Raw genomic sequence first — 13,303 nt, forward strand, 5'->3', positions numbered from 1 at the left:
TTTTAATGACTTCAGTGTAAATGGTATTTAAAATAACTTGTCTTATTGAGGAAGAACCGTGCCAGATGAGTACGTTGAATCACACTTCCACACACTGAACAGTTACACTTGTGCTTTGTTGTTTCGTAGCTTTTATATTTGCTGGGGACTTAATTAATTAATTGTGTTAACGGAAATTTCCTTTCATTCTTTTTTGTTATTGTATGCAGTCAGATTGCGGAGTAATACTATTCAGGGCCAACCGGTTACGAGACTGCGTAACCGGACAGACAGCTACTAAATGTAAAACTAAAAATATTTGCATTTTATTTATTTAAGCCCCCATGCATCCGTTATGGGCTATTTTCGCGTATAGGTGGCTGAATTCCTTAATAACTTCGTGATCACCAATCCACATCTTAAGTTCTCGCTGTTCTTATTTCTTCTACATCTCATTTTTTCCTCTTTCTTCTATTAACTCTCAATCAATGTGTTTATGGAGGTGTGGCGGGGTTGCTGGCGTCGCCTTTCGAATTCCTGGCGCCTATAGCTCGATCTTTCATGTGATGTCCTCCTGGTTTCAGCCACTAAGATCTTTGCTCGAGGTTGTTGACGGGGACGGGGAGTGGTACAGAGCGAGGAGAACTGCGTGAGAGGTTCGCCTGGCGGGTAAGGAGAGCCGTTGCGCCAACGTCTTGGCCAGGGAGTCTGGGGAGTTGTTGCTGAGCATATTTGTGGTCTAATTTGAATCCGTGGCTGACTCCGAGTGCCGTCTTCGTGCGTAACCTAGCCAGCCAGCTCTGGGACGTGGCACACTGATGAGGGAGTTGAAACCAGATTTGATGCTCTGAATTCTGGGCCCCGCTTTGGAACCGGAAAGATTCAGCTTCGATTCGTGAACTTCATTAAAGTTTGGGATTTTGAGGTCGTAACTGTTCTTATTGATACCTATAGGTATCAACTTTGTGAAGTCTGTACACAAAAATGTGTTTTCCAGAAGCTGTGAAGCATATCTGAAGAAGTCGGTTTTTAAATTGTGTGTCTCCTTAAAACAAATGTGTTACAAATGTTAATCTATTAAAGTATTTATTTTACCCGTGTATCAAATTGCTATAACCATTTTCAACATTTCTGGGACGAAATATTGAAAATTATATATTACTCCGAGACGAAGCCTGAAAGTACCTTCAAAAATCTTTCGGCGTGTGATCTGTAATTCATTTCTGTTGTTGTCCAATTGTGGCTACGTGACATTAAATTTTACCATCCTTGTGTTTTACTATACGTAATCTGATCTGAAGGAAGGGACCGAGTGATCTCTGGTCAGCTTACGCCAACGCCCGGTTACTAATCTGGTAGATTAAAACTGTGTGTTGGACCGAGACTCGAACTCGGGACCATTGTCTTTCGTGGGCAAGTGCTGTACCGGCTGACGTACGACCATTCGTCACTGCTTTACTTCTATCAGTACCTCGTCTCCTACCTTCCAGGGGTTCTGCTGCGAAAGTTACTGAACTGACCCCCTGAAAGAACGGATACTGCGGAGGCGTGACTTAGCCACAGTCTGAATAAAATTTTCATTCTGCAGCGATGTGCACGCTGATATGAAACTTCTTGGCGGAATAAAACTGTGTGTCCCGAGTTAGAATCTCAGTCCACTGCAGAGTGAAAATATAATTTACAAATGCAATTGTTTCAGCTACTTGAAGCTTTATTAAAAATGTTAAGATTTTCATTGTTTATTCTGTTAATATTCATTGTCTCACAGTTTATTGGACTGGAAACTTAGCCTGTATCGACAAAATATTTAAATTTGCATCTAAATATTTGAAGGAATTACTTGTAGTCTGGTTTTGACTGTGTGTCTCATGGAGGACATAATGGTGGCTCTTGTAACGCGTTTAGGATTGTTAATTTTTGTCAGTATTGAGGCGAAAAAACGTTGTGAAAAACCGTTTCTTCTTCGTGAGTGTGTCGAGTCCAGCACATTACTACTCCCAGCTCCACGCTGTCTGCACATTCAGTCTTGATACACATTGAAATCCCCACGCTATAACGTTGTTGAATGTCGCGAGAGGAGCCAAAACAATATTGCGCCGCAAAACCCCTCTTTGTCAATGAGCTGTGTAATTTTGTTTTTTTACTTCTCTAGCAGCGTTCTGCTGTACTTGGATGTGACGATTCCGATGTATCCAATAAACATAAACCAGGCAAGTAAACCAGGAAACGTAACTTTATTTTTTCGAGCTGGTAATTAAAGCTTCATGACAATCGTCGTAAAACAGGGCTTTTGTTGCATACCTAATGATAAACAACCGTGGACTATTAGAGCAGATGGTCGAAATACGATGTACCATTTCCATTAAAGAAAATACTGCCAATGTTCTTGAACATTTGCTATACAGTACACCATAAAGGAATTGTAAAACGTATTGGCTTTTTATAAATGAGGTTACAATTAAAAGGGCGAATTAAAGCTCATATAAAATAGCTTAATTGGCAAGGCTACAGATTTGTTGTGTAGCTCGTTAGGATGCAGATATTTGCTAGTTAGGAAATGCTATAAATAGCTATAAAAAGGACAACAAGGTCATGTTAAAGAAGTTGTACAAGCCGTCAAAAAGCTAAACATACACACATAAGATCACATGAATGTAGACCAATATGTTTATGGCTCAAAATACAGAAAAACTCATAATATTTCATACAAGAAATGTGGCTATTTGCAATAGTTGCAAATGTACATATCTGCTACAGCTCCTGCACATTCACCGTGTGCCCACATATCGTACTCAAAACACTTGACCCGAATTTGTGCCCTTTAATCCTCAGAAAAGAGCAGCTTGCATCCGGTTTCATTTGCTTGTCCCTCGATCCCGCGGTTTCGGAGGGTTAGCGTGGTTCAGGTCGAATTTGGCAAGGTTAATGTTAAGGGGTGGCCGGATGCCCTTCCTGTCGCCACCCTGTACCTCCCAGGACGTAATTAGTGTAACCCAGATGTCTGTGCCTAGTGTAATCCATGGAATAGTGTGAACGTGTTCAGATGTCTGCGGGTCGTGTAAGTGATGCGGAACTTGGGAACCAGCCTGGTATTCACCTAGTAGGATTTGGAAAACCACCTAAAAACCACATCCAGGCTGGCCGGCACTCTGGCCCTCGTCGTTAATTCGACGGACGAATTCCATCTGGGGCCGGCGGGCCTACCTGAGACCAGGAAGCGGCGCATTAGCACTCTAGGTTAACCTGACGGGTCAGCAGCTTGCATCCTTGTCATCTGGATATTCCCCTAGAGGTATTTCCAGATCACTGTCGTCATGCGCAACTCGTTCCAGGGCTACAACGTTGTCCTCCGAACTCGAGGATTATTCTCTCACTGTTGAAGGCTTTCCTTTCGTCAGTTTGTTTGCTACTGGATATTTGGTTTTCTCTTCACAACCCCTATTGGCAACAGAATATTACTTAATTTTACCCTTCTTGATACCAAATTGCTCCAGAGATACAGAAAATTAGTTACGACTTGGTGTTCCAGTAACGATACACGAACATGAAGGCTTACACCTACGATTTGTTAATAATTCCCTAATTCCAGGAACTGGAGCAATCTCGATAGGACTGGCTTGCTTTGACGTTCCTGGAAGAGCTCGCGGAGTAGAGGGAATGAGGTCGACCATGATGGTAGGGCAATAAATAACCTTAGCAATAATCGCGAGGGTTTTTGATGTCGTAGATCTGCATGTCTTCTCTGTTTCAATTTCGGAAGCTAGAAAATCAATAACAGAAAAGACGCCTTTCTTCGAAAGAAATATTCTAGTAGTTTTGAATCCGTTCTCTGCAATCTCCTCAGTCTGCATTTTGAGATATGAATTCTAGACAGCTACATTATGTCGTACGGTGTGGCAGGACGATGGAAGAATCGAATCCACTTTCTAACTTCCTCACTAGAGAGAGCTTTCAGTGGACCCCGAATGTCTAGACACTGAATCTTGTGAGTGGAATGCAAGGTAAGAGAGATAATCGTCACATTGTTTACTCCAGCAATCATATCAGTTCTCCGTAGGTGAGTAGAATAGCAATCTAAAATTAGTAGAAATGGTAACTATTCGTTCGGGCCGACTTTTGCAATGAAGTTAGCAGACCACTCTGGAAACACTTTGCACCCATCCTGATGGGTCAGCCCTGCCTATCGAAACCGTAGGGGATTCTATCATTAGGACATGGGTCATATTCATTCCTTGAAATGTGGCTATAGGAGGAACAAACTACCCTGTTGCACTCATGCAGGTAGTAACTGTTACTACAGAACCTCTCTCCGCGAAAGTCAAAGTTACTATTTGCTTCTCGCCATTTCTGCCTATGACGTATGAGATCTTTCTCGGGACAATTGAAAGACATATTTCATCTACGTTGAATATTCTTTCTGCAGTGGATTTGTGCTTTTGGTATGCTTCTTGCTAAATTTTGAAAAAGACTTGGATATTTTCTTTGGCCGGCCTGGGTGGCCGAGCGGTCCTAGGCACTACAGTCTGGAACCGCGGGACCGCTACGGTCGGAGGTTCGAATCCTGCCTCGGGCATGGATGTGTGTTATGTCCTTAGTTAGGTTTAAGTAGTTCTAAGTTCTGGGGGACTGATGACCTCAGCAGTTAAGTCCCATAGTGCTCAGAGCCATTTGAACCATTTTCTTTGTTCAAGCATTTGCCACTGCAAACGAAGTTTGACAAGGTTAGCGAACTCGTAAATAACCTATCTGTCTATTTAGTAAAAGACCCTGGCAGGCTGTGCCAGCGTTATATGACTTGAAAGGAGTTTGCAGTGATCTAATTGAATACCGAATTTTCGTCCATTTCGAATCTGCTGCAATATATCTGAGGAATTTTTGTTCCATGATAAGCAGGTATTCAGCCAGTTGTTCCTCTAATTCTGCATCCCAATGGGGTATTCTCCCTAGTTTATTATGAGTTGTTACAGCTGGATTGAATCATGGTTTTTATTTTAAGTCCTGGAACGTCGTAGGAGGTACATTAATCATTCTTGTTGCTTTCGGGGTCGCCATTCGCTTTTATTGAACAACTATAAATCTTTCTCCATGTCCACTTCATTCCAACACTTCATTTATTCTTTCGATTATACTCTGGCGTTCTTCTAGGCATCCTGAAACAACGGCATTATATGTACCAGCGTAAGATGGAAAATGGGCTAGCTCATATTTAGACGCAGTAGTGTCGTACAAATTTGGACCAATTCGAAAAGAAGTTTTAGAATTATAGTAGTTCATTGGCAAAATAAGTTTTGCAATAAGTAATACACTGATAATCCAAAACATCATGACCACAGCCCCCCGCGACGTTGGATGCCGCCTGGTGGAGTTGATGGCAAGTGACACTATAACAAAAGTACGTAAGCGGAGAGACACAGCGGCGAATCACCCTAGCAAAGATAAGAGCTGCAAATGGGGAAATTCTTGAAGATAAGCGTCTTTGACCAAGACAACTTATGATTACGCAGAGCCTGTGAACGAATATCTCGAAAACTGCGAAGCTGGGCGAATTTTCATGTAATGTTGTGCTAAGGGAGACATTCTCCTGCGCTTGTATGGGACCTAAGGCAGTAATCGAAGACTCACTGACAGTTGCGAAGCATCTGCATCCCTTCATGCTTGATGTCTTCTCCAAAGGTGATTTCATCTTTCAGCAGTATAAATGTCCGTGCCTCGGAGTCAGAACCATGCTACAGTGGTTTGTGGAGCATTATAGTGAATTAATGTTAATGTCTTGACGAGCAAATTTGACTTATATAAATCTTATGGAACCCATCTCGGTCGATACCGGGTGTCATCCCCACGTAAGCATATCAGCGGCCCGTTATTTTTTCGAATTTCATGACCTGTGCATAGACATCTAATGACATATATCTCAAAAATCCTACTAACAAACTGTCGGATACGTGATATGCAGAAGCAGTTATGTGTTTTTTTCCAAATAGGGACACACAAGGTATTAAGCAGGTGGTCATAATGTTTTGGCATGTCAGTGTATATGCCAAACGGAGTGTGGGATATCAGTAATCCGGCCGTGGTGGACGAGCGGTTCTAGGCGCTACAGTCTGGAGCCGTGCAACCGCTACGGTCGCAGGTTCGAATCCTGCCTCGGGCATGGATGTGTGTGATGTCCTTAGGTTAGTTAGGTTCAAGTAGTTCTAAGTTCTAGGGGACTGATGATCACAGAGGTTGAGTCCCATAGTGCTCAGAGCCATTTGAAGCATTTGATATCAGTAACAAGATACTGTTGAAAAAAGCCTTGCTGTAACAACATAACGGTAAATAAAAAACAAACATAGCTACAAAACATTTCTAGACACTTGAAATGGTAAAACGACGCCTTCTATACCACTGCATCCCAACACTTCGGCTGCAAGCGATGAACTGCTCTCTTTCGCTTGTCAATTCCCTGTCTAATAGTTTACACTGCCGCCACTAGTCTGCAGCACCTGCATGCCCTTGGGTAGCAACTAGGTTAGACCGTAGCTGTTATTTGGGTAGGTGCTCTATTTCAAGAAACCAACAGCTTTGCCGCAGTGATCCGTTCCCGTCAGATCACCGAAGTTAAGCGCCATCGGGCCGAACGCTGTTTGCAAGCGGGGTGCACTCAGCCCATGTGAGGCAAACTGAGGGGCTTCTTGATTGAGAAGTTGTGGCTCTGGTCATAAAAACTGACATACGGCCGCGAGAGCGGTGTGCTAATCACACGCCCCTCCATATCCGCATCCAGTGACGCCTTTGGGCTGAGGATCACACGGCGGCCGGTCGGTACCATTGGGCCCTCCAACGCCTGTTCGGACAGAGCTAGTTTCAGTTTTGGGTCTATCTCGCGAAGAGCTTTGTAGATTCTATTTATCAGTCACGCTGGTAAAAATAGAAAAGAAATTCAATTCCACTGAAATCCTGCACGGATCGACTAGTATACAGCGCAGAAGCCGCGTTTTCCGATCGATGGCCATGCCGTTTGCAGGCCACATTTTCTGTCCGTACTTGCCGTGAATCAGCCGCATAAGCGGCGGGTGGCCCTTTCCCGTCCCTCCATTTTATTTCAGCTCGCCGTCTCGATGGCCGGTGTAATCTGGCCGCGGCGCCGTACGAGACCGCACGGGAAATGTCGCCACAGCCGGGGATTTACGCTGCCGGCTGCTGAAGTGCGCCCACCTCCGCGCACCACCCGCTGTCCACGGCGCGAGTGCGCGTTTGTCACTGGGCGGAGCGGCGCCGACACTGCCCACCCCACCCCCACCCTCACCCCCACCCTCATAACCCTCCCCCCCAAGCCCCCCGTGTGCCACCAAGCCCGCCACCCACTCCTCTCCATCGCGCACGTGGTAATTGAATCCCTGGTCCCAGTTTTGCGCACGGCTGCCGCCGTACGTACCCGCTCAACGGACCGGACTACGCCTCCTTTTCATAATTCCCACCCCCTAACTACCACCCCCTTTCCGCGCGGCCTGCCACGACACTTTCTCTCTCTCTCTCTCTCTCTCTCTCTCTCTCTCTCTTCCGGACACTGCTCTTCGCCCCACATTAACCTTCCGTCGCCGTGCCTCAGTGCGTCAAATAATCCGAAATCTTTAATCAGTATTTCATTGCCAGTGCATGTCGACTGTGGCACAAAAGCGCTGTTAATTAAAACTTTATAATTAATGCCACTGGAAAGGCTGAAGCCTGCTTTTCAACCGGAAAAATCAGTCACGAGCCTCTATTCTTTTTTTTCTTATATTTTTCCATGCTCTTGCTGCACTTCATTTCCCTCCGCACCCTCCGTAGGACGGGGTGATTCTCCTCTTTCAGACGATGTCAACATATTCAGTTATTCCGCCTTTTTTCCCTCTGACATATAATTAGCCCTCGTGACTCGCCATCACCAGACAAGTGCGCAAAAATTGCCACCCTTCACCCTGCACCAATCTTCAGGCTTTTTCCATCGCCATCCCCCCAATCAAAAAGTAATAATGAGGCATTTTCCCACAAAGTATACGAATCAATTACAAGTCTATCACTGACCATGTAGTGGCGGATGATGGTTGTGGCGACTAGTAGATATGGAGAATTTTAAGAGTTTTCCTTTCATTCTAAACATGAAAATAAAAGTTTGAAGTAAAAGTTTATTTTATTTTAATTATTGATTAATATATTCAACCTGATATGATTAGGGTTATCAGGCCCTCTCTCACACAGCATTTCACACATACAGTATCTCTTACGTCATAGGGATATGTGTTCCCACATTAACAATCTTAATGTGACAACTACTACTATAATGATTTCAGTGTCGGAAGTGGCAGTTGGAGTAAATTTTACTGTGAACTTATAAATTTAGAGTCACCGATAATAATAGTAATATTGTAATAATAATAAAAGACTAATAATAATGTCAATAATTGCAACATTAATAACAATAATTATAGTGACAATTTGACAATATGTTTTCTGATATAGCGAGGTCTGGGGAAAGAATATTTAAGAAAAGCTGGGATCTGTTCTTCTTCTCACAGTGAGAATCTCCTATGCAGCTCAGTCACGCACCGCGAATGGAAAGGTTCACTCGGGCACATGCCATGAGAGAGCCACTTGCATGTTTACGCGGTAGCGCAAAAAGCCTCGTAACTATTGCACACGAACAAACACGTCACTGCATAGAAGAATTTGTTCCTACATTAACACCTTACTAGAAGCGTGAAACGCAGCCTATCAAGTTTCATACCACACCTCGTTAAGCACTCTTTTCATAACCTCGCTTTTGAATAAATGTATCTTATTTCGATTTTTAAGTATGCAGCGGAGAGTGTTGCACTTTGGAACATTTCACTTACTTTCACCTCTAGCTAGATCTGTAATGGAAGTGTGATGTATTTTCTTATTCAATTTTGAAATGATATCATTCATTTTACGTGTGCTTCAGTCCATTTCGGAAACTACAAAGATTATTCCAAAGAAATGAGATCTGTTCCAAATGTGAAAATATGTTGCAAGGTCAACGTGGTAATGTCCCTAGGAACAAATAGTTTACTGAAATTGTTGCAATGAACGAAATCTTGTCAGTACCGTATTCAACAGTCTGCGTGCTGAATAATTACTCCACAACACACCAGTAATCACAAAATAATATCAAAATAATATCTATTATTAAAATCTAGCTACAAGTTAAAAACGTTGTGAATTTGAAGCCATTTATAAGTAACACAATTTTCCATTTTCAAAACAGGGATAATTAATAAGGCATTAAGTAACTTATTACATTTTCAGGTATCGTGTGTTCAGCGGTGGAAGACTGGAAAGAAACAAGATGGTACACGATCGACGAGGTATTGTTGAACGTCCACACACTGTGAACTGGTTTTAAAGTTATATAGAAATTTACTTTCCATAAGGCTCAGTAACTAGAGAATTGATGGTTCGTACAATCAGCTTAAATGTATTATTCAGTGCTTAAATATGAAGAACTCTTAATAATAACGCTAAGCAAAGCACGACATCATTTCTCACAACAACAAAAACACTGTAAAATGCCACAAACTGCTTATGGTGGTTTCTTGCGCGCATTCCGTGTGTGATTCCGAAAATCAGTCACTAGAATAAAACAGTGATAAAACAACATCGTGTGACTAAGTACTCTATCCTCCACGAACAACACACTCCCCTACCAGTTATATTCGCTGTGGACTTCCTTTTCCAGCACTTCATAGATATATACAGTAGTAGTGAAATGACTTTAGTCGGTCAGTGGTTGTAAGTCCATGTGGGAGCAGTGGGAGAACTGTCCAGTGTTTCCGTTTAAGTGATAGTTGTTTGAGAAATGTGTAGGGGCTGGGATAAGATAGAATAGTATTAAAAGCTTCGATTCTGTCATAAATATGTGAGCTTACTGAACATTTTAGACTGATCCAAAACTGTAAGTACCAGAGCCTACGACAAACGATACACACGGCGGTCAGAAACAATCCGAATAGCTGGTAATGGTGTTCCAGGGTAGATAGTGTTGAGAAATAAATGTTAAGAAAAACATCGATAGTTAGTGTCGTTTCCAAGTTAATTAGCACTGAAGTTAGCCAATCAGGCCGTTGTGGACGCAAATTCATGTGGTCTGCCAGATGCAGTTAGTGTCAGCTGTTCTCGCAGATGGATGATCGCGCACGAGACTGCTCTCCATTTGTCTCGTGTTCGATCCCTATTACCGTCCCATGTCCAATTACTGTACCGCTCTGTTGCTCAGTTTGACGAAACCAAACGCAGAATTGATTTGGCTACAGACGGGCCACTTGAATTTTCACGCTACGTATCAAATGTGTTTCTTAACAATTATTTCTCAGAACAACCTACCCTTCAGCAACCACACAAGCTTCCAGACTGTGTTCACTATCCTGTATATAAGGAAATGATGCTCGCTCAGGGATGTTATATTTCATGAGAAATAGACATTCGTGTACACTAAATATTTAAAAGGATATTGGCTCTTTTTTCTCCAGTTAAATACGGTGAAACCAAGTGTGGCCTACAAGGCACATCCACGCTTGATCACGGAACAAGGAGACCGGAGGCTTATCCGGTCTGTACAACACGATAAGGGGCGCCCTGGTTCAAACACTCCGGTTACAGCACTTTTTGAACGTCGCGCTATGCACAGACGATCCCTATGTGGTCCAGTGTCGACCCAATGACATGGGAAATTACGGTCGCAGGGAGCACGGGATCATCGAGATTGGGTCGTGTATCAATGGAAACGTGTCGCCTGGTTCAATGAATGTCATGTTACACCAAGCCGATGACCGTTTAACGGTTACACCATCATCCAGGCGAACTTCAGCTCCGAGGATGCATCGTCTGAGCATCGCCGCGGGGATTGTGTTGTGGTACGGTGGCATTCATATGGGCTTCCATGGGACCTATAATACTAAACGGAAGCACCTTGTTAGCTGTCGATTTGGTGAAAATTGCTGCGGATAACCTCCATCCCTTCATGCTTTGTCTTCCCCAAGGGATACGTCACCCTCTAGCACGATAAGTGTGTCACGAGGCCTGAACAGGGCTAAAGTGATGTGAAGAGCATGATAATAACATCCTATTAACAGTACTACTGTTCAAAACAATATTAACGCTTTTAACAGGATAACTCTGTCGACACTCGCGCCTAGATTACAACATATTTTAAACATACGTGACGAAGCTACGCCGATTTTCTTGACGATCCCACTAAGGGATCTCTTGATGGTCATTGCTGACTGAAACCGGTAGTATAAAGACGAACAATTTAGTGATCATTGACAGAAATAAAAGAAATTTATCCTACACTTCCTGGATCAGTGTTTTAATCCACAACTACGCCGCAGCTTCGGAAATTATCAAGTTTAATATGTGTGTTAATTTTGTTTCAGTGGATTATCTCACTTCTCTTGTCTCGACACATTCCAAATATTAGATCAGGCAAGGCAACGTCGTTCGTGCAATACGTTCTTGGTATTAACATTCGCGAGGTGTCAGATCAGTTTTCTACCAAGCACTTGCAAGATGGGTTATTACTCGTGCATTTGAAAATGGCGGTGTTGTGGCAGGGATGGCGCGAGCACAATCCTGTATGTTGGAGGACGGCCTTAAAAGCAATGATAACAGCACCCGCCTGGCTAACATTGCGGTCTAACGCTGAAACTTCCCCACTGAACAATTTTTTACATGACTGTGCTTAAACTGACACACAATATTTTGTTAGCGCAACGCAATCTGACTTTCAAAATTCCCTACAAAAGAATGGCCCTGACTGACATTAAACTATACCTTTCACAAATCACTTACCTCACAAAAATCTTCGCTGCTCAAGCTACTGCAATACAGCGAGCGCCACTACTGCCAGCTAAATAAATGATTCAAACTACTGAACGCACTAACTACTGACAGGGATAGTTAGCAAATGAAAGTTATTAATAGAGAACAAACAATGTATTTACCTTGATATCACCATATATAAATATAGCAGTTCATGACAAATTTCAAAACTCCGCCATCTCTCTCCCCACATCCACCACTGCTGGCGGCTCACCTCCAACTGCGCAACGCTACGCGCTGTTCACATCCAGCTACTGCTGCCCAACACTACAATGGCAGACAACAATGCAAACTACCCACAGACTGCACACAGCACAGCCAGTGATTTTCAGAGCGCTACGTGGCGTTACCAATATAAGAACCTAAACATCCTACTTTCATAAAGAAAACATAAACAGCCTACTTACATAAAGAAAACATAAACAGCCTACTTACATAGCCCCCATGCTCCCCACAAAAAATTTTACAAAATATTTTTGGGCAGTGGCCAATAATGATTTGATAAAATTTTTTATAATTACAATAACAAAGATATCAAATGCACACACTTATTGATACAATGTTGGTCAAAAGCTAAAATTTTCTAACAGTCTATAAAGACAGTCCAGATTGTTCATCACAGTAAAAATGCAGAGTTTTTCTCAAAGTCTGAGCAGTAAAAGAAAATGCACACAGAAGTAGTGGATTTCCATGCAGTCTTAAAGAAGTAGTGTTGTCCTTCCAACGGAAAGACAGTGCTGACTCTTGACATGCTGACAGGTAATGGGCCACAACAGAGCAAACCCACAGCAGAGTCATTCGATGGTTTGAAGAAGATTGGTAGGTAGGTCATCACAGAGCAGACCCACTGTAGTCCTGGTAGAGATTACGGTATTGGTGGGCCACCAGAGGTGCAGACCCACTGTAGTCCATGTAGAGATAATGGTATTGGTGGATCACCAAAGATGTAGACCCACTGTAGTCCTTGTAGAGACGGCCAGCAGCCATCTGTTGCAAATGTGCAGGTGCACAATCACCATCGAAGAGTCTTGCGGAGAATATAGCAAGTCCATAAACCACCACATGTCCACTCACAAACAATTTGTTTGAAATGTCCTTAGAACCAGCAATGCTGTTATCCAGTCTCTTGCTGAATTATTAACACACGTGCAAACACTAACAGTCCCTACTTCTCACATATTGTCCATATATTATGACCAACAGAAATGTGTGCAGTGAAATGAATGCTTACAAGTTACTTAATTAGATTAACTGGTGTCAATTACAATATTATAACACGAAAATATAATTACAAAGGTACAAAATACATCATTAAAAACATAACAATACAGATAACATTTGTAGTACAGGCTTTACAAAAGAATAGAAATAAACATAGACATCAGTGTTACAGGAATTATGACATGAGTACAAAAATAAAAGATCAGAATCACTTTTGAAACATCAACTTCACACATGAGCATTA

The sequence above is a fragment of the Schistocerca piceifrons genome, chromosome 2, assembly GCF_021461385.2.
Source record: "Schistocerca piceifrons isolate TAMUIC-IGC-003096 chromosome 2, iqSchPice1.1, whole genome shotgun sequence".
In the NCBI taxonomy this organism is placed as follows: Eukaryota; Metazoa; Arthropoda; class Insecta; order Orthoptera; family Acrididae; genus Schistocerca; species Schistocerca piceifrons.